The sequence below is a fragment of the Hyla sarda genome, chromosome 2 (genome assembly GCF_029499605.1).
Source record: "Hyla sarda isolate aHylSar1 chromosome 2, aHylSar1.hap1, whole genome shotgun sequence".
NCBI lineage: Eukaryota > Metazoa > Chordata > Amphibia > Anura > Hylidae > Hyla > Hyla sarda.
In genome coordinates this window covers 439870221-439891889 of record NC_079190.1, presented here as the reverse complement: position 1 = coordinate 439891889, position 21669 = coordinate 439870221, and the positions used below count along the sequence as shown (strand labels likewise).

At 42.6% G+C, this 21669-nt stretch overlaps 1 long non-coding RNA gene across 1 annotated transcript; it reads right to left on the bottom strand.

Annotated features, from left to right (window-relative positions):
* Nucleotides 1-2085: 2085 nt before the first annotated feature.
* LOC130356986 (uncharacterized) lies at nucleotides 2086-13486 on the bottom strand. Its single transcript, XR_008889059.1, has 3 exons — nucleotides 13448-13486; nucleotides 4887-4997; nucleotides 2086-2367 (listed from the first exon to the last, which is right to left on the bottom strand). It is a non-coding gene; the product is annotated as an uncharacterized LOC130356986 (long non-coding RNA).
* Nucleotides 13487-21669: the final 8183 nt, after the last annotated feature.

Sequence of the window (21669 nt, the reverse complement as noted above, 5' to 3'; positions counted from 1 at the left end):
TTAGTGTCGCAGGACCTGCGGGTCACCTGATGCGTTCCAGAACTCTATGGTTTTACTCAAGGACCTTTGGAGGTAGTCAGTTGATCACCCACCATGCTTTGTAATGGTGAGTGACAGCTGAAATGGACCAATCCAAAATGGCCCTGCCCATATAAGGGAGTGGGGGCCATTAATCTCTTTCTTTCCTCGTGGGCTGCTGATGACCATGGATCTGCGCAGCTGTCATCGGCAACCACTAGGCCAAAGCCTTGCGGCAACGGCCATCATTCCAAAACTGTGAGTTACTTCAATTCCCTATTACTCCGCAAGATCACTGGACCTAAACAGACCCCTAAATCCAGCGGATCTCTGCAAAACCTAATTCTGCTAATCTCAGGATAACTTATCGGTCCTAAGCAACTGTCACTGCCATGCTGATAATAGACTCTGTTACTAAGACTGTTACCGTTTCTCAATGTACCGCAATTCATCAGTAAAGTTCCTGCAAGTTCAAGTTCAGCACTGCGGTGGACAATCATTTATTTCTACACGCACCTATCGTTTCTGGGAAGGGTGGCGATAGGCCTAGCAACTACCTTAGCGTATTAACCCTCACCCTGGCATCATGAGTGACAATGGTTAAATTAACCCCTCATATTCCAACACAGCAACACCCCAACTACACTATACCCCCCAAGGGCTACCATAGATTTTTCTGTAAATAACCTAAGAAAACAAGTGAAATAATGCAACTTCTTAAAGGCCGGCTGAATATATAAATTTTTCTTATTATTGAAAACTATAAAATCTCTATTGGACCAATACAATCTTTTTGTTAATGTTCATACTAAATAGTTTCCAGACGATTGATATCCATTGTGCACTGATGAAACAGGCTAGGCAGAAATTGAATGTTTAATGATCACTTTATATCTTTTTGTCTTCAGGGCATTTTCTTATATTCATCGGTTTTCTCACAGTTTTTCTCAAATTGTCATCTACGCTCTGGCCTGAGAGTTAATCATGGAAATCAATTGAGCTATCCTGTATTACACCATGTGCATAAATGTCAAGGAGAAACTGTTACCAGGACAGATTCTTAAACATAGTGTATGTGTAAGAGGTGGCTACCGGCTATGCAGCCATTCTTACTGTGCGGCAGTGGATCTCAGATTGGCTACCCTCTACCATGGCCTGCCCAGTACAGCCAGCATTGGTCATCTTTCAGAAAACCTCATTGCACCTCCAAGGGTAACAGTATCTGCTACTCCACTACCTTGAAGATCACGAGGTCCCTTAGCCAAGACATGCAATATCAGTATTGTATGGTTTCTATGTTTCAAGTACAGAATGATCCCAGGCCCAACTGGGCAATAACAGTTCCACTCCAACTCTCGTCACATTAGACTACTCACTTAGGTTGCAAAAAAACTTGAACACTACAGAATAAAAATTTTGAGATACATAATATTTACCAATTTACTAAATGTTAACTTATTTTCAAATACTCAGAAGGAGGTATAAAGTTTCAGGGGATTTTTCCCATATCTCACCAACCCACTGCCTTTGATCAAGGTCAATTTAGAAGGGCAGCTTTCTGTAACATAGTTACATAGTTAGTACGGTCGAAAAAAGACATATGTCCATCAAGTTCAACCAGGGAATTAAGGGGTAGGGGTGTGGCGCGATATTGGGGAAGGGATGAGATTTTATATTTCTTCATAAGCATTAATGGACCAAAGTCCTTTGAAACTATGTAGCTCAGTTCATGAATCTTTCTGTAAGAGATGTCCACTCTGGAATTGTCTTGGTTTCTTGTCTCCACAAAAGATTATCTCCTTGGTCTCTGATGCATCCTTTAGAGGTTGGTTGAGTCCTATTATTACCCTATAACTGTTAGCAGGTCCCTCTGGCAGCATACATGACCTAGACCGCACTCAGCTTCCAGGCCCCACCCACTTATATATGTAAGATCCCACTAGGCCACTACTAGTGAGGAATGGTTAGGGTTTTGAATGCCTTAACATGTTATGATGTTTTACACAGTGCCCCTAAATAGTTTATACAGGTAATACAATAGCTAAGACAGGTTCCCCATACACCAAAACTGTAGAAGCTTCTGGAAGGGAGGCAAAACATATCTCAGCGCAGACTTCTCTTGTAGTTAATATATTGAGTACAGGACAGTATAGAATGAGGAGGAGAGGAATACATTGTCGGCACAGAGACAGGGGAAGCCTCTGAGGAGAGGTGTAGGCAATAATCTCCCAGGCCTGGACTAGGATTCAGGCCTGGTTTAGCACCCCATTTTCTGACAATGTTCACACCGGAGCTGGCAAACAGGGCAACAATCATATGTTAAGCAGTCTTTCACTTGCATTGGAGAACCTGAATACAGAAGGATTTAGAGAGAAAACAGAAATGTGAAAATTAGTGGCCTCAGCCTAAGCTAGCCAGATTGGAACCTTGTTAAAAGACTTTGAGGGAGATTTATCAAAACCTGTGTAGTGGTGCACTTGTTCATAGCAACCAATCAGATCACTTCTTTAATTTTTGAAAAGGCCTTTGAAAAATGAAAGAAGCAATCTGATTGGTTGCTATAGGCAACTGCTACAGAGGGTTTCATAAAGCTCCAACTTTTTGCCTCTAAATTGAAACTGGAATTGTTCAACTACATGCCATCAAGTAAAGATAATTGTGAGTTTTGCTGTTTTGAAGATCCCCTGGTCTCTGACTTGATCCAGATCCAGATTAATAGATCAGCTATGAGGGAGTCACAAAGCAAGTGTCCTAAACTGGCTAATATGATTCCAAAGGGTGATTCCAAATAGTTAAAACTATTAAGGGACACCCAGCTTGTCTATCCAGTCCTTGCCTCTGTTAATGGTCTTTACCCTTCACTAGAGTTCTGTTTGTTTTTACTCTGACCTGTGTATCTGACCTTTTGCCTGTGACCTGACTATCCCTTGCCTTACGCTGTCCTCTTGGTTTCTGACTCTTGGCCTGTCCCTGAATAACCCCTTGTTTGCTGATTTGGTACCTTTTTGCCCGAATATTGCTGATTTGCTGTTTAGGGCTGATCATCAAGTAGGAAGGGGTAGGGATTTGGGCTAGCATCAGGGCTGCACTAATCCCTACCCTGGACACAGAATGTTAGATATATTTGTGATATTTAAAAAAGGAAAAACTAAAATATTGCATTGACATAAGAGTTCAGACCCTTTACTTAGTACTTAGTTGAAGCACTCTTGCCAGCTATTACAGGCTTCAGTCTTCTTGGGGATGATGCCACAAGATTTGCACAGCTGGATTTGGGGATTTTCTGCCATTCTTCTCTGCAGATTCTTTTAAGCCGTGTTAGTTTCGATAGGGACTCTCGGTGGAAGCCATTTGTCAGATATCTCCAGAGATGTTCGATTGGGTTCAAGTCAGGGCTCTGGCTGGGCCACTCAAGGATGTCGACAGAATTAAAAATCATAAAAAATATTTCTCTACTTTTCTCCATTTAGCTTTCCCTCAATCCTTACCAGTCACCCTGTACCAGTTGCTGAAAAATACTCCCCAGCATGATGCTGCCACCACCATGCCTCACTGTAGGAATAATATTGGGCGGGAGATGAGCAGTTCCTGGTTACCTCTGACACACATGAAACTTGGTTCTCTCAGAACAATTTGCAATATTTATCAGATTGGTTAACCGTTCTTGATGTCTCAAAAGTAAGGAAACCCCAAAATAAGTGATGCAAAGGCAGAACGGAAAAAAGAGGGGCGCTCTCTGTGGTGGTAGTATAAGGACAAGATGGACCTAACCCACCACCTCGTCTAGGGTGTCGACGTGGCTCGCTGGGGTGTTCCAGCAAAGCAAGCAAGACCCTGTGAGGGGTATTGGGTGAGTGGGATGCGTGTAGTGTGCGGCTCACTTTCCCCTTTCCATATCTCCAAGGTTACGGAAATGTGGATGCAAAATGGACAGAAAAAAGGAGGGAATTGGTTGGAGCGCTTCTGCTAGTAAAGGACGGGACTCAACAGCCACGGTTGCACAGGACAAGAATTTATTGAAATGGAAAATATTGGACAAGGCGTTTCGGCGCCAACATGCGCCTTCCTCAGGTCCACAAAGATCAAGTGATTGCATCCTGGTGATGTGTGCTGTGCAATGGGGGCATGTGGACATGCCCCCATTGCACAGCAAACATCGCCAGGACGCTGTGCATGGGTGCATGGGTCCTTCTCTGGGCACTTACTGTATTTTATTAATAAGATCTTTTTTCCTCATATACCCACTTCTTTGCTATTTTGGGAATCATCTATATGCACCAGAGTTTATTATTATATTGATTTACAGTACCTACAAATAGGTGGTGAATAAGATTCCACCTTCTAACCAGGCAGCAGTGGATATACAAACTTTCTCAAATTTAGCTCTGGTGTATTTCTCTTTGTCTCCCCAATATCAGTGATCTCTAATTACATCGTACCCTGAGTGATGAAATTCCTTCAAAGCTGCCGGACCCCCTTACTAGCTTGTGCTTCTGCTATCCTTCTAGTTAACCAATCCAAATCAAGGTTCTCCCTTTTAGGGCAGTGTTGGAGATGAGAAAATTGTTCTGAAGAGTTGCTATGGGTAACTTTGACACTTTATGGTTCTACATTTTATATGCACAAGGGCCACTGTCACATTATAAAAAAAATATCTTACTAAACAATCTATCATAACTTTAGTAATTTCATAGAACATAAGGCAGAATTTACTATAATTCAACAAAACAAATGTGCCTTTCATTATTATAAAAGTGTGTAACATAAGATATGAGGCAATGTTTGATTCTGTATAAATCTTGAATAATAATAATAGTGTTATATAAACTGAGCCCATGACAATGCTAGGAAGTCACATGGTCACTTACCAGAATATGAAGTAGGAAATGGACACTTAGTGAAGACAATTACAATGGCAGGTCTGGATTTTCTGGACACAACAGTAGAGTGTGCAGTGAGTGTATGTCTGCCTCTATGTTCTGTAGGAAACACAAATGTTTGGGAATATATAAGGCTCAGCTTCTAATGTTACATTACTCTTTATGCTATAAGCCACAACCAAGTATATTATCAGATCAGCAAATTCTTCCAATGTATTAAATGTTGCACATATAGGAAACCTTAAAGCACATTTGTAGTGTTCAGCCCAGAGAGACTGCCACCAGGGGTCAGGACCTGCAGGCTGGCTGGGCCCATTGGTGCAACAACAGGGTTACAGACAGACGGTCCTGCAGGAATCCTGCAGGATATTCCACACTCTTTGGAGTGGTCCAAGAGCTAGGGTCACTGCATAGATGATAAAGGTTTATATTCACCGGAACACACTAATGTAGTGTTAGGCACGATGATATTATGGTGTGGCCAAATGCCAGACATAAAGGAAGATTGTAAAACCCAGTCCCTATTTAATTTGCTCAGAAGACAAATAAGATAATAGTCTTTAACTATTCTTTTAACAATTCTCCAACAATTTCGAGCAACAAAACTCCTATATGGTAATACAGTAGTGTAAATTGGGTAGCACTGAGTCCTTCTCTATCTTGTTTTGCTTAAAGGGGTACTCCGGTGAAAAAAAAATGTTTTTAAATCAACTGGCAGCAGAAAGTTAGACAGACTTGTAAATTATTACTATTTAAAAATGTTTAGCCTTCCAGTACTTATCAGCTGTTGTATGCTTAAAAGGAAGTTGTGTAGTTCTTTCCGGCCTGACCACAGTGCTCTCTGCTGACACCTCTGTCTGGGTCATGAACCATGCAGAATAGGAGCAAATCTCCACAGCAAACCTCTCCTGCTCTGGACAGTTCCTGATTCGGACAGAGGTGTCAGCAGAGAGCACGGAGGTCAGAATGGAAAGAATCACACAACTTCCTCTGGAGCATACAGCGGCTGATAAGTTCTGGAAGAATTAAGATTTTAAAATAGAAGTGATTTACAGATCTGTATAACTTTCTGGCACCAGTTGATTTAAAAACATTTGTTTTCTACTGGAGTACCCCTTTAAGCCTCTGTAGGTTTTCATAAGAATAGTCCTCAGTCACTGCTTCACTAAAGGAATTCACATTGGTTGGCTCTTTTTAAGTAGCTCCACGAGAATAATGAGGCCCAGCCTGAATCCCCGTAGGATCCTACACTAGCAATTACGTTGTTGAACAGCTTCACTTCGATGGCAAGAGATCTCTCTTTCTTTTTGTATTACCTTTAGAAGGGGAGACGGCAGGTGATGACCACAGTAAATTCAATATTTTGCAGTACTGGTGAAATACCTATATTAGGAGACTTATAATAGAGTGGCCTTACATTGGGTAGTATACAGTATGTGAGTTACAAATCTACTTTCATAAAGAACTACAGTTTACTTTACTGAGGTAGGAATCCTGACAGGTAATCCCTTTATAGATCTGTTAACAATGTATGATGGTAATTGCTCTTGTAATCGATAATCTCGGCTTTAACAAAATAGAATGAGGTTATTGAAAATGTACTTTACGCAGGAGGTGATCAATGGTAAAGAAATTATTTATTTGTTTCCCACAACTGACAGTAGATGAACAGTGACAACTAAAACAATCTTATTCCCAAAGAGTGGTGGTCTTTAACCCCTCATAATGCTTTCAATTTTCTACCTACAAACCCATATGAGGGCTTGTTTTTTGCTCCACTCATTTTATTTGTAATACTGTTAATCATTTTATCACCAAATCTACAGCAAAACCATAAAAAAATATTGTGAGGCAAAGTTGAATATAACATAAATTTTGGGCTTCTGATTCCATGCAGTGCAATTTTCAGTAACAAATTACATCATATTTTTATTCTGTAAGTCCATACGTTTAAAATAATACAAAACTTATATAGGTTTGATTTTGTTTTACTTGATTTAAAAAATGTATGCTATTACGTGTACGCCATTGACCATGCGGTTTAATTAATATTATATTTTAATAGTTTGGACATTTATGCATGCTGCGATACCACATATGTTTATGTTTATTTTTGTTTACATATTTTTTTTAACTATAACGTGCAATCCTTGGATTGCATACACTAAACAATGCTATGCCATATCAAGCATCGAGCCACAGATCGGACAGCAAGGAGGCAGGTAAGGGCCTTCCCGCCATCCTCTCAGCTGATTAGGACTTCACGGTTTTACCACAACAGTCCCGATCAGCTCCGCTGAGCTACCAGGATCATTTTAGTTTAGTTTTAGAGGCCGCAATCAACTTTGACTATGGTGTCTAAAAGGTTAATGCCGGGCATCACGCTGATCGGTGATGCCCGGCTATCTCCCTGACCGCAATGACCCGTATGGCGTCATAGAAGGGGAGCGGGACGAGAGCGTACAGGTACACCCTCCGTCCTCAACAGATGAACCACTTAAGGACCAAGGACGTACCAGTACGTCCTGAGTCCTTTCCCTTTCTATAACGCGGGGCCGCGACGTGGCCCTGCGTCATAGCGGGTTGGGCCTGGCCTCTAACAACGGCCAGGACCCGTGGCTAATAGCGCACGGCAATGATCGCTGTGCCGCACACTATTAACCCTTTAAACACGGTGTTCAAAGTCTAAAGTAACAGTATAGCTTAGAGGGCAGTTCGGGATGTCCGCGGCGAAATCGCGGCATCCCAAACAGCTGTGGGACACGAGGAGGGTCTCCTACCTTGCCTCCTGGTGTCCGATCGCTGAATGACTGCTCAGTGCCTGAGATCCAGGCATGAGCAGTCAAGTGGCAGAATCATTGATCACTGGTTTCCTATGAGAAACCAGTGATCAATGTAAAAGATCAGTGTGTGCAGTGTTATAGCCCCATTTGGGAGCTATAACATTGTAAAAAAAAAAAGTGGAAAAAAAGTGAATAAAGATCATTTAGACCCTTCCTTAATAAAAGTTTGAATCACCCCCCATTTTCCCATTTAAAAAAAAAACAAACAGTGTAAATAAAAATAACCTGATAACGACCATGGACAAGTATAGACGTCCAGTTTGGCGGCCGTTCCTGCAAATGGATGTCTATACTCGTCCATTATTCTCGTGGGTACTGCCCAGTGCACCAACGATATTGTGGCAGGGACTCGGCTGTATCACACAGCCGGGACCTTGCTGCACTGCCGGGACCGAAGTAAACTTCAGTCCCGGCAGTTTTAACCCTTACAGCTGCGGTCGAATAGTGACCCTGGGCTGTAAGTGTTATGACAGAGGGAGGGGGCTCCCTCTGTCTCCTCTGCAGCACCCCGCATCGCGATCGCGGGGTGCTGTGTGTAATACGCGGCTGGCCGATGCATGCCACACTGCCGGGAGGGAAGTTCACTCCCGACAGTTTAACCCTTACAGCCGCGGTCAGAAGTGACCGCGCGCTATAAGGAGTTCTGACAGAGGGAGGGGGCTCCCTCTGTCTCTCCTGCAGCACCCCGGAGCATCGTGGGGTGCTGCTGCATACATGGGCAGCCGGGGGTCCTATAAAAACCCCCAGGTCTGCCCTGGCTATTGCCTGTCATTACGTGCCAGAGGCACGTCCTGATATGCTGCCTGCTAGTGAAAACTGGCAGGCAGCATATAACTGTTTATTCCCACAACATGGCGGATATATTCACCAGGAGCCTTAATTGTCACAGACAGACGCGTTATACTGCTAGCTGACCAAGGACCAATCAGAGAGGTCCAGCCAATAACTTGTAGGGGTGCGGTATATAAATGGGGTCACTTGTGGGGGTGGGGGTACTGTTCTGCCCTGAAAGCCAAATGGCGCTCCTCTCCTTCTGAGTCCTACCACTTGGCCAAGGAACCATATATGGCCTAAGCAGGGGTATTTCCGAACATGGGACAAGCAGCTAAATAAAAAATAGGATACATTTCTTTCAATATCAGAAGTGATGTACAAAAAATATGTCCCACAAATGATGCAAAAATACAAATGATATTGATTAACTTTTACTATTTTCATGTAGTACAACTTGTGACAAAAAAACAATGTCAGAATTATTTTCATTGGCAAAACATTACCAGAGTTATTCTCAAATACAGACATACATCCCAGATTTGAAAAAACAGGCCTGGTCTTTGAGGGGCGTGCAGGCTTAATTATCTTGGTCCTTAAGGGGATAAACATGTGGTATCGCTACATGTGGAAATGTCCGAATTATAAAAATATACCGTTAATTAAACCGCACGGTCAATGGCGTACGCGCAAAAAAATTCCAAAGTCCAAAATAGTGTATTTTTGGTAACTTTTTATATCATGAAAAAATGAATAAAAAGCGATCAACAAGTCCGATCAATACAAAAATAGTACCGCTAAAAACTGCAGATCACAGTGCAAAAAATTAGCCCTCATGCTGCCCCATATGCAGAAAAATAAAAAATTATAGGGGTCAGAAGATGACAATTTTAAACGTATACATTTTCCTGCATGTAGTTATGATTTTTTCAGAAGTACGACAAAATCAAACCTATATAAGTAGGGTATCATTTTAATCATATGGAGATAAGGTGTCATTTTTTACCGAAAAATGTACTGCGTAGAAGCCCCCAAAAGTTACAAAATGGCGTTTTTTTATTTTATTTTGTCACACAATGATTTTTCCCATTTTGCCGTAGATTTTTTGGTAAAATGACTGATGTCATTACAAAGTAGAATTGGATTTTTAGGTGCAAAATTGAAAGAGTTATGATTTTTTTTAAGGTAAGGAGGAAAAAATTCAAGTGCAAAAACAGAAAAAACCCTGGTCCTTAAGGCGTTAAAAAGTACCTCTCATGATCTTGTTAAATTTTATCATCCTCCCAGTTCACTGCCCCATCATGATAAACCACCCTTTGTCTTTATTTTTATTATTTTTTCATTTTCTACCTTCATATTGCTCTGTATCTTCTGCTCAGTCAGAGTCACAGACTGGGAAGGAGCATTCCCCAGCTGGCATGAAATCATCTGAAGCCATACAGGGGAAAACTTCCACTCTGCCACACACAACCCAGAGCAGTTCAGTATGAGATGAGCTATGATTGGCTAAGGTTGTACACACTCTCCTCAGCATTCCAGACAGCATTTCCTGATTTTGGACTTCTGCCAGGCCAGCAAGAGTCCAAAGTATGTGAAAAAGATGGGGGGGGGGGGGGGGGGGGGGGGAATGTGCTCTGGACAATTAGGGAGCTTTTTCAAATACAAATGCAACATAGAAAACTAATTTTTTTTTAAACAAGGCAGAATTACTATACTGTACATTGGAAAGATTTTTTATTTAGCAATAGTGTTGAGCGCAAATATTCGAAATGCAAATTTTTTATATCAGCACTTCCCAATTTTGTGAATATTTTGAACATAGCGATATATATATATATATATATATATATATATTTTTTTTTTTTTCTTCACAGTACACATCACAACAATGATGTGTTCTGTGTAAAAAATAAAAAGTGATCATCGCTTCCTGCTTCCAGCTTCCAGCTTGTGGTCCAAAGAAGGCTCCAATATTATTTACTGTGTGAGTTGGTGTGGAGCACAAATATTTCGTATATGCGAATATGCAAATATTCACAAATATCGGCACTTCCAGAGGACATTGATCCCTCCCTTCTTTTAGGTGAAAGATATAATCACGCATGCGCACTATGCAAATTTAATTACGAATGTTCAAATGGAAAAAAAGGGAACGAACATAGCGAATATCATTACAAAGTAGAATTTTGTCATTACAAAGTAGAATTGGATTTTTAGGTTCCAAAATGGAAAGAGTTATGATTTTTTTTAGGTAAGGAGGAAAACCCTGGTCCTTAAGGGGTTAAAAAGTACCTCTCATGATCTTGTTAAATTTTATAATCCTCCCAGTTCACTGCCCCATCATGATAAACCACCCTTTGTCTTTATTTTTATAATTTTTTCATTTTCTACCTTCATATTGCTCTGTATCTTCTGCTCAGTCAGAGTCACAGACTGGGAAGGGGCGTTCCCCAGCTGGCATGAAATCTTCTGAAGCCATACAGGGGAGAACTTCCTCACTCACTCTGCTACACACAACCCAGAGCAGTTCAGTATGAGATGAGCTATGATTGGCTAAGGTTGCACATACTCTCCTCAGCATTCCAGACAGCACTTCCTGATTTTGGACTTCTGCCAGGCCAGCAGGAGTCCAAAGTCTGTGCAAAAGATGGGGGGAAATGTGCTCTGGACAATTAGGGAGCTTTTTTTTAAACACAAATACAACATAGAAAACTTTGTTGTGTACTGTGTAAAAAATAAAAAGTGATCATCGCTTCCTGCTTCCAGCTTGAGGTCCAAAGAAGGCTCCAATATTACTTACTTTGTGAGTTGGTGTGGAGCGCAAATATTTCGTGTATGCGAATATGCAAATATTCACAAATATCGGCACTTTCAGAGGACATTGATCCCTCCCTTCTTTTAGGTGAAAGATATAATCACGCACGCTCACTATGCAAATTTAATTACGAATTTTCGCATGGAAAAAACGGGAACGAACATAGCGAATATGCGAATTTCACGAACATAGGATGAATATTCGTCCTTATATTTGTAAAATATCGCAAATTTGAATATGGCCCCTGCCGCTCATCACTATTTAGCAATAGCAAAAATTAGTTTGAATGAGAGTGCCCATTTAACCTATGCTTTAGCTGTGTGCAACTAAAACCTACTGTCAAGGTGTGCTCGGAGTTGTAGTTTTATTAACAAAAACCAAAGAATCCCCAAGGAATTCCCAAGGAAATAATTATAATCACGAAACCCTTTGAGACCCTAGCCCCTCCTGGACTAAACCCCTTTAACCAGGGAACCCCCATTAAAAAAAAAAAAGTATTTATATCTTTATTATATCCGCATTAAAATATCCCCCTGTGTTCTCCTATATACAGTGCAGTAATCTCTAAAATTATAAAGGGATGCGATCCTTGTATAAATATGACATGTCCCCTCCCATAGACTTGCATTGAGGGGGCAGGGCATGATGTCACACGGGGGTGGAGTGGTGACGTCACGATACTGTGGCCCCGTGGTCGTCACACTGCACAATCAGAGCCTCCAGCGCTGCGGACAGCTCGCAAAGATGGGTGCTAAATGACAGATTGCGGGGGTCCCCAGACATCCTTTGGATAGGGGATGAGATGTATTAGTGCCAGAGTACCCCTTTAAGACTCTCTACCATCGTTCCAATATTCTATTACCCAGAACGATTTTGCCTCTCCCTTTTAGCAATAATAGCTGGTAACATTTAATTTTACCAGTAAGCTTCTTCTATTCCTTACAAAGGGTGGTATTCTTGTGAACCATGTCCTGAGGATTATAAGACTAGCTAGAAAAAAAGAGCTTTTTACCAGTTGTTAGGATCCACTTTGGAGCACTTCCCAAGATTAGTTTTTGGGGTCTAATTTTAACTCTGTACCTAATCTATTATAAATATCGTACTCAACTCCTTTCCATAGTTTCATGACCTTAGGGTAGCTTGTCTATATCCCTTCAGTATGCTCCGACATTTCACCAAAGTGATTGAGCCAGAACATTTTCTCCATAGCATAAAGCATTTAATATTTTTCTCCCGTTCTCTAGAAATATTTTTGTAAACAACTGAGAGTTTTTCTTAGCATCAAAATTTCAATTATTAAGTTTGTGTGCATAGTGAAACAGTTCTTGTCTGTAGAGCAATGAATTATATTTGTGACATGGTAGTATCTGTGTTTGAATCTAGGCCATCATGTTCTTGGATATCGGAAAAACTCTTTACATTTCAGTTCTCAAACAAGTGCTCAACCCACATAACCACATGCTTGTGTCAAAATGCTGTATCCCTAGATTAATACTGCCCTTAACTGAAAATAATAAAGGGCTATTCCAGGAATTTCTTTGATTTGACTATGCTACAGGGGCTGTGCAGTTAGTGTAGTTCATAATATAGTGTCTGTACCTGTGTGTGACGGTTTTCTAACAATTCTTCTGTGATTTTCACTCCAATATAATAAATTTATCAGCAAAAAAATTACTGTTGGCTCAGATTTTTCCCAGGTTGCAATGTGTCCGAGACCTGACTCACTAGTCAGCTGATGACAGGGAGTCAGTCTGCTTCAATGAGTGGAGCGATCGCTTGGTGGGAGAGGCATTAATCTGCAACTAATGAAACAGCTGTAGGCACCCTGATTGAAAACTACAGGTCTTTTAAATGGATGCAGCTCATTTATGTTTCACTGGGTGGGGTGGCTGATGTGTGGGAGGGAGGAAAATGGAATTGTGGGATTTGTAGTCATAAAAAGAAAAGTCAAACAGGAAATACTAATTCCCAAACAGCTAGCCACAGTGTTATGGTAATCTCACAACATAGCCATTTAGCCCCAAGACAAGTACAGATCCTTCCTAAGCATGTCCATTACTGCCTGCCAGGTACGTACAAAAATCACCTTATGGTGGATAACCCCTTTAACCTAAACTTACCCCAGGCCTTCTGAATTTTAGTGCATATTGAAAATTCCCTGTGAGGAAAAAAAACAAAACATTTTTAATAGTTCCAAAATATTACGTGATCATAATCCATACTTCTGTGTAACAAAATGGTTCAAAGAAACCCCTCCTGAGCCAGAAATGTACCACACTTATGCAGCAATATAGTAAAGTAATGCCTAAAGATTGGTGCTTCCAGACCACCTGCCTCCCTAGACATACATAAAAACATATTATTTTTCTTTTTCTTCCCCTTATCAGTTAGTTCAACAATTTATAAAACATTTTTAAACCATTTTTCCAAAAGATGGACGTGGGATGCCTTTAAAAACTACAAAACTTGAAGTAGAATAAACATCTTTATCAAAGCAACTCGATCCACTATTGAGATCGGGAGTCTTCACCAAACAGCACCCTTCCTTTAGAGGCTAAATTAAAATTGACTAATTTCCTGGGGCCAGCCAAGACCTTTATCCATAAAGGGGTACTCAGCTGAAAACATCTTATCCCCTATCCAAAGGATAGGGAATAAAATATTAGATCGCAGAGTTCCAGCCACTGGGGACACCCACGATCTCCAGGCCGGCAGCAATGGCGGCCGGAACTTGGAAGCTTCAGCGTTTGTGACGTCACTGCGATAAGTTATATATATATATATATATATATATATATATATATATATACATATATATAAATATATATATATATATATAAACTTTAATAGGAGGCTTAAAGTCACCTATTGGACCAATAATTTTAGCATCAGGAGAAAGGAGGCACGATTTACTAAAGGTCATTGTAAGACCAGATAATGTTGTTGTTTTTTTAGATAATAATTTGTGTCATTGTTTCTCTGGTTTTATATATGGATCATGTATTGTTTTAGTTGTTGCTAATAAAATTATATTTTGGCCTACGAACATTTTTCTCTTGTTGTAATGCATTTGTGTAGGGCCAATAACCTAAAGGGGATTCTTTCTATTTATGTTTCCTCGAATATATGCTTGAATGCATGCATGTTCAGCTTGACCAGGCATCATTTTTGAATTGAGGAGATAAGCAACTGAAATGCTACTAATCCCATAGGCAAGTGATGGATTAGAGTAAAATCAATCCATTCGATGGATCAGACAGTCCTGTACACAAAGATTGCATGATTTATTTTTACAGCAGGAATGGAAAAGTCATCCTGCTTATAGATACTTGTCATGGGTGCAGGCAAAAAAGGTCACAAATATTGGCCAAGATATAAAATTAGAAAAAAAATCCTTTACTTAAAATCCACAGTAAAACATATTTTATTATCTAAAACTAAACATAATACTGCTTCTTGTTAGCAGAGAACATTAGAAACATTATTATGCAGGATTTAAAAAAGTTAACATTGGAGCCATTATTTTAGTATTTTCCATAGGCTAGTTAAATATAGAACGGGATTGTTACAATTGTTTGATAAGGTGGGACAGATATTCAATATTAATGGCATCAATTAGGATTTGTTACTGTTACAGTGGATTGGCTATTCACAATGGCGATATTTTGCCGTGTAGGTGAGTAGGAGACTATTGTGAGTGAGAGGTTATCAATTAGAGACTGTTGGATTGATTCATAGGGCGTGCTGCTGCATGGCACCATAATGTACTTATAATGTAATGACTGTACTAGGGGAGGATGTGTGAACACATGTCAATAGGAAAAATGATTGCACATGATTTTACTGAATGTATTGTTGGATAACTACTAAATGAAAATAGGCCATTTAATCTATATATAAAACTCAACGTGTGTGTGTGTGTGTATGTTCCACAAAAGCTTCCAAACCGCTAAAGAAATTAACATGAAACTTGGCACACATGTTACTTATATGTCAACAACAAACATAGGATAGGTGATTTAACCCTTACTGACCCCCATTTGCCAGGGGTGGGGTTTATGTTTAAAGCCCTATACAAGTCTATGGGAAATATATGTTACTGCATAACTTCCAAACAGCTGGAGATATTTCGATAATACTTGGTCACATAATACTTATATGTCCACGTAAAATATAGGATAGTTAATTTAACCCTTAACTATCCCCATTTGTGAGGGTTGGGGGTTTTGTTTAAAGTCCCATGCAAATCAATGGGAAATGTATGTTCTCACATAACTTCTGTACGTCTGGAGATATTTCAATACCTGGTACACATATTACAGGTCAGAATATGAGGACGGGCTGGGAGGTTGAGATAGGAGGTCAAGATAGGAGGTCAAGATAGGAGGACAGGATGGTCGGGATAGGAGGTCGAGTTAGGACATCGGGATATGAGGACCGGATATGAGATGGAGATAGGAGGACGGGATAGGAGGACGGGATAAGAGGTCGAGATAGGAGGTCGGGATAGGAGGACGGGATAGGAGGTTGAGATAGGAGGTCGGGATAGGAGGTCGGGATAAGAGGTGGAGATAGGAGGACGGGATAGGGGGTTGAGATAGGAGGATGGGATAGGAGGTCAGGATAGGAGGACGGGATAGGAGGTCGAGATAGGAGGTCGAGATAGGAGGTCAGGATAGGAGGTCGGGATAGGAGGTCGAGATAGGAGGATGGGATAGGAGGTCGAGATAGGAGGTCAAGATAGGAGGACAGGATAGGAGGACGGGATAGGAGGACAGTATAGGAGGTCGGGATAGGAGGTCGGGATAGGAGGTCGAGATAGGAGGACGGGATAGGAGGACGGGATAGGAGGTCAGGATAGGAGGTTGAGATAGGAGGTTGAGATAGGAGGTTGAGATAAGAGGTCGGGATAGGAGGTCGGGATAGGAGGTCAGGATAGGAGGTCAGGATAGGAGGACCGGATAGGAGGTTGGGATATGAGGATGGGATATGAGGTTGGGATATGATGACGGGATAGGAGGTCAGGATATGAGGACAGGATATGGGGTTGGGATATGACAACAATATATGAGGATGGAATATGAAGTCAAAAGCTTCCTCCTTTGTTTATTTTCCTCCCCAACAAGGATTAGGAAGGAAAAACCGGGCAACGCCGGGTATTCAGCTAGTGTAAAAAACATGGAAACAGTTTTCATTTTTTTTTTTATGCTGACTTACAATTTCTTAAAGTAAAGAAGAGATTCAGAAGACATCCCATCCCATCTGATTTTTGTCATGTACAGTATTCTGGTAATATTATGGGTTTGAGTCATAAAACAATCCTTTTAGTTTCCATAGATTAAAAATATCTATCTATCTATCTATTCATCCATCTATCTATTTATCTATCTACAAAGGAAGAAATTAGATTGCAGCACTCCAAACAAAATTATTAGGGTGAAAAAAATCTCTTGTTTTATTCCATTCAAAGGGCAACGTTTCAGTTGCCCAGTGCAACCATTTTCAAGCAGGTTACAAGTGAATTGTGCAGCATATAAATAAGGACAACAATTGAGGAACTCAATTACAGTAAAATACAATAAAGTGCATATACAGTGAAACAGGAATACCAAATACAAATGGCAAGGTGTACAGATCATAGTGACTGAATTATTAGTGCCATTAGTATTCACATTAGTATTTGTCAATACTAATGACACTAATAATTCAGTCACTATGGGGGACATTTATCCAGGGATTTAGAGCAGTTTTCTTTGCTTACAAAAGTCACACAAAAAGTAGCACGTGCGCCTAAGCAAGTTTTTGTGCATCTTTTGGCTTCAAGTGCGAAAGTTGGACAAAAAGTCGCAACCGCCTCCAAAGCAGCGTAAAAGGTAAGCCAGCCTGGAGCTGGCTTACAAAACTTGCTTTGGAGAGCAGGATTTCATAATTCCCCCTGGGAGCCAAGACCACAGCTCTAGCGGGAAATATGAAATCACATCTATTCAAAGAAGCCCAGGCTGGCATCACTGTGCAGCCACCCGGGCTCTGTCTTACCCCCCACCCCATGGTCATCTCCTGGAGGGTGGGGGGGAGATGAGCTGGAGGGTGGGGGAGATGAGCTGGAGGGTGGGGGAGATGAGCTGGAGGGTGGGGGGAAGATGAGCTGGAGGGGGGCGGGGAGATGAGCTGGAGGGGGCGGGGAGATGAGCTGGAGGGGGGTAGATGAGCTGGAGAGGGGAGATGAGCTGGAGGGGGGAGATGAGGGAGAGATGAGGGAGAGATGAGCTGGGGGGAGAGATGAGCTGGGGGTGGTGGGGAGATGAGCTGGGGGAATGAGCTAAGGGGTGGGGGAAGACGAGCTGGAGGGTGGGGGGAGACACGCTGGAGGGTGGGGAGAGATGAGCTGGAGAGTGGGGGGATGAGCTGGAGGGTGGGGGGAGATGAGCTGGAGGGGGAATGAGCTGGAGGGGGATGAGCTGGAGGGGGGATGAGCTGGAGGGGGGTGGGGAGATGAGCTGGAGGGGGGGTGGGGAGATGAGCTGGACGGGAGAGATGAGCTGGAGGTTGGGGGGAGATGAGCTGGAGGGGGGATGACCTGGAGAGTGAGGGGGAGATGAGCTGGAGGGTGAGATGAGCTGGAGGGTGGGGGGGGAGATGAGCTGGAGGGGGAGATGAGTTTGGGGGAGATGAGCTGGGGTGGGGGGGGAGAGATGAGCTGGGGGTGGGAGGAGAGATGAGCTGGGGGGAATGAGCTAGGGGATGGGGGTGGGGAGTTGTAGTTTCAGCGTGAGTTGATAAACTGGAGGCTTGCTGTTGCTAAATTACAAATGATGGGGGTTGTAGTTTAGCAACTGCTAGAGGCCCCTTGTTTGGAAACGCTGGTTTATGGATGTCTTCCCAAAGGAAGGGGGCCATAAACGTACAAACCAATTTCCGTGTATGCAGAGGACTTCTTCAGATTTGGTGGATTACATTGATGACCAGTGTGTTGTTTTTTTTTTTTTGTTAAATATTAATAAAATGGCTAACGAGGGCTTTTGGGGGAGTGTTCTTTGGGATAAAAGTTTTTAAAAAGCGTTATTGTCGAGGGGCGCATGCGCGCGGCTTGATGGTGAGGACGCTTCTCCCGTGAGCTCCGCGCCACCGCAGGGAATATAGCTATATAAGCGCCGTCTTACCGGCTCCACGGAGGCGAAATCTCCCACACTGCTAGCCCACATGGCCAACCAAGATCCCCAGCGATCTGGGACCTCTCAACGGTCGTTGTCCCAGACCATACCCGAAATATTCCGGACGGGTCCGAAATCTAAAATGGCGCCGACCCCAACACAGGCTCCCTGCCAGGAGGCGCCTGAGGAAGAGAGTATAGCTGATACTCCCCAGCTGGCAGACCCTACGCCGGATCCCCTCACACCGGCTGACATGTACCGTACCATACAAGGTATGTTCAAAACCGAACTTTCGAGGGCGGTGGCTGACTTTACCAAGCAAATTGGGGACCTGGGCCAAAGAATAGCGGACTTGGAGATTAAGACAGATGATATAGTTGACGCTCTGACCTCGGAGTGCCAAACCAGTGCGGACCATGCCGAACGCCTGGATCTCTTGGAGTTAAAAATTGAGGATCTGGAGAATAGATCTCGTAGGGCCAACATAAGAATACGGGGCTTACCGGAGTCCCACACTGACCTCCAGCAAGTGGTTACTAACCTTTTTAAAGCACTTTTACCTCAGGCGGACCCCGCTTTGTTTCGCATGGACCGCATACTTAGGGCCCTGGCTCGCCCTAAAACGCCAGACACCCCCCGAGATATTGTTCTTCGTCTACATTATCCAGAGGCCCGTGATTGCTTACTCCAAGCTGCACGTAATATTGAGCCCCTGCCGGGGTTACCCTCCTCGGTTCATATGTATGCTGACCTAGCACCATCAACTCTGGAGAGGAGGAGGCATATGCGCCCCATCACGCTTGCTCTACAAAAAGCACAAGTGCGCTATAGGTGGGGGTTCCCCTTTAATCTACAGTTCCAGATCCGCTCTACCTTTTACACAGTGCGTACACCGCAGGAAGCTATGGAGATTCTAAAAAAAGAAAATATACCCTGTGAGGAATCTGTGCCTCTACCACAGCGGCTGTCCAAAATCAGGAAGACGTGGCAAAGGATGGACTCTCCCTACAAAAGGCATCGACCTCTCCACCAGCCCCCAGGATGATCAACCGCAACTGTTTACCTTTTTTTTCGATCCTACTCACTATTGCCTAATGGCAGTTGACTTTGGGACGCTACCCTGAATGTCGTAGGACTGTTATGTCCCAAGTCTTTCTCTGGCACTTTTGGAGGCCTATTCATCCCATTTTTGTTCCATTTTTATTCCTTAATTTCCCCCCCCCCTTTTTTTTTTTTTTTTTTTTTTTTGGAGATGCAGCTCCTTTATGCTCATATTCTCTTGCAGGGACAGTTTTCGTCTTTTGGTCCATAGTACATGAGACTACTACAAGAACTGTTCTATGTTATGTGTATCACCCCCTTTTATTTATTTTCTTCCCCCCCTCCCCCTTTTTTTATTTATTTTTATTATATATGTTATTATTTATTTTTCTTTCTTCTTCTTGTTATGGCTCTCCGAGGTCGGGGGGCCTGGGAGTTGGATCCCCGTCTCCATGGGGATTCTGTCTGTATTGTTGTATTCCTATTGTACTGACCCACTCCCCTTGCTTGGGCTGTGGTTTAACTATCGTTTGCCTGGGATATTTTGCCCTACTGTTTAGTTTTCCCTCTGGTGGATTACCATGTTGCCCCACCTCCAGAGGATACGGGGGCCACGGGGGACTAAGAGCCCATTGGGGTCCCCCCTGGCTCCCTCCCTCTGTCCGCTTATGATGTTACGAGTTCTAGTGGCTATTGTATGTAGCCTTCCTGGTACTGTTGTTCTCATGTTTTACTGGTTCCCCCTTATCTTGCCTTCCCTTCTCCTCCTATACTTTTCCGTGTTTGCTTTTTTTTTCTCTTTTAATGTGACCAGTGCATCTCCCCTCCTTCTTATCTTTCTTTATTCTTCTCAGCACTGCCTATTCTTCTCCTTATGTGTAAGGTGATATCTCACAATGTCCGAGGGCTCAATTCCCCAATTAAGAGGAAAAAAGCTATGATAGATTACCTCAAATATGCTCCAGATGTGCTTTGTATACAAGAGTCACATTTCACTACCTCTTCCTATCCGAAGCACATCCATACTAATTATTCACGAGTTTATATGGCCTCCCACACTTCCAAATCCAGAGGGGTACTGGTAATGCTTCACAATGCTTTCCCTTTCAACGTACTCAAATCTCATGTGGATACTGAGGGTAGATATTTGGTTCTGGAGGGCACATATCAGGAGTCTCGGCTGTGTATAATTAATTCCTATGCACCAAATGATGACCCACTGGATTTTTTTGTTCACTTGGCAGCCAAATTACCTGATCTTACCTACGATTTTCTTATATGGTGTGGAGACTTTAATATGGTGTTCAACGGGGTGCTTGATAGGTCCCACACGACTACTTTTCGTAGAACGGGTACACAGCAGAGACTCCTGAAGGACACTCTAGCCTTGCATGAGCTGGCGGATGCGTGGAGGGAGCATAACCTGGCGCAGAGGGGGTATACGTACTATTCTCCAGCACACTCGCTATATACCAGGATCGACTGGATTCTGACGTCGACCTCCTCTCTGCCACACCTGCTCTATGCCAGACACATACATTGCGCCTGGTCTGACCATGATATGGTGTACGCCCAGTTTGCCTTTGGTAATCGCTGTTCCACTCCATATGCATGGAGGTTAAATGAGTCATTATTGTCACGCCCCCATATTCGTGCGGCTCTGGAGGAGGCTCTCACTTCTTACTTTTCTACTAATTCTATTTCCCCCTCTGATATTGGTTGGACTTGGATGGCCCATAAGGCGTTCATTAGAGGTAAACTCATATCTCTTGCAGCAAAACTTAAAAAGGAGAGACTGAATACACAATCTGCCCTGGAAAATAAGCTAGCTAGACTGGTCACTGCACACCAGCTGAACCCTCAACCGTATTTGCTACAAGCTATTAAAACTACAAGGCTTCAGCTGGATGCGGTGCTTACGGATCGCACTGAGCGAGCGGTGAAGTGGACACAGGCCACCTATTATAAATGGGCGAACAAGCCGGACAAGCTCTTGGCCTCCATGCTGAGGCAAAGACAGCGGATAAATAGGGTTCATTCAATTCAACTCAAGCCTGGAGTGCCCACTTCTGACCCTTCTCGTATATATAATGTTTTCCATTCTTTCTACTCATCCCTGTACAAGGAACGCCCCTCCCCCCCTTCCTCCA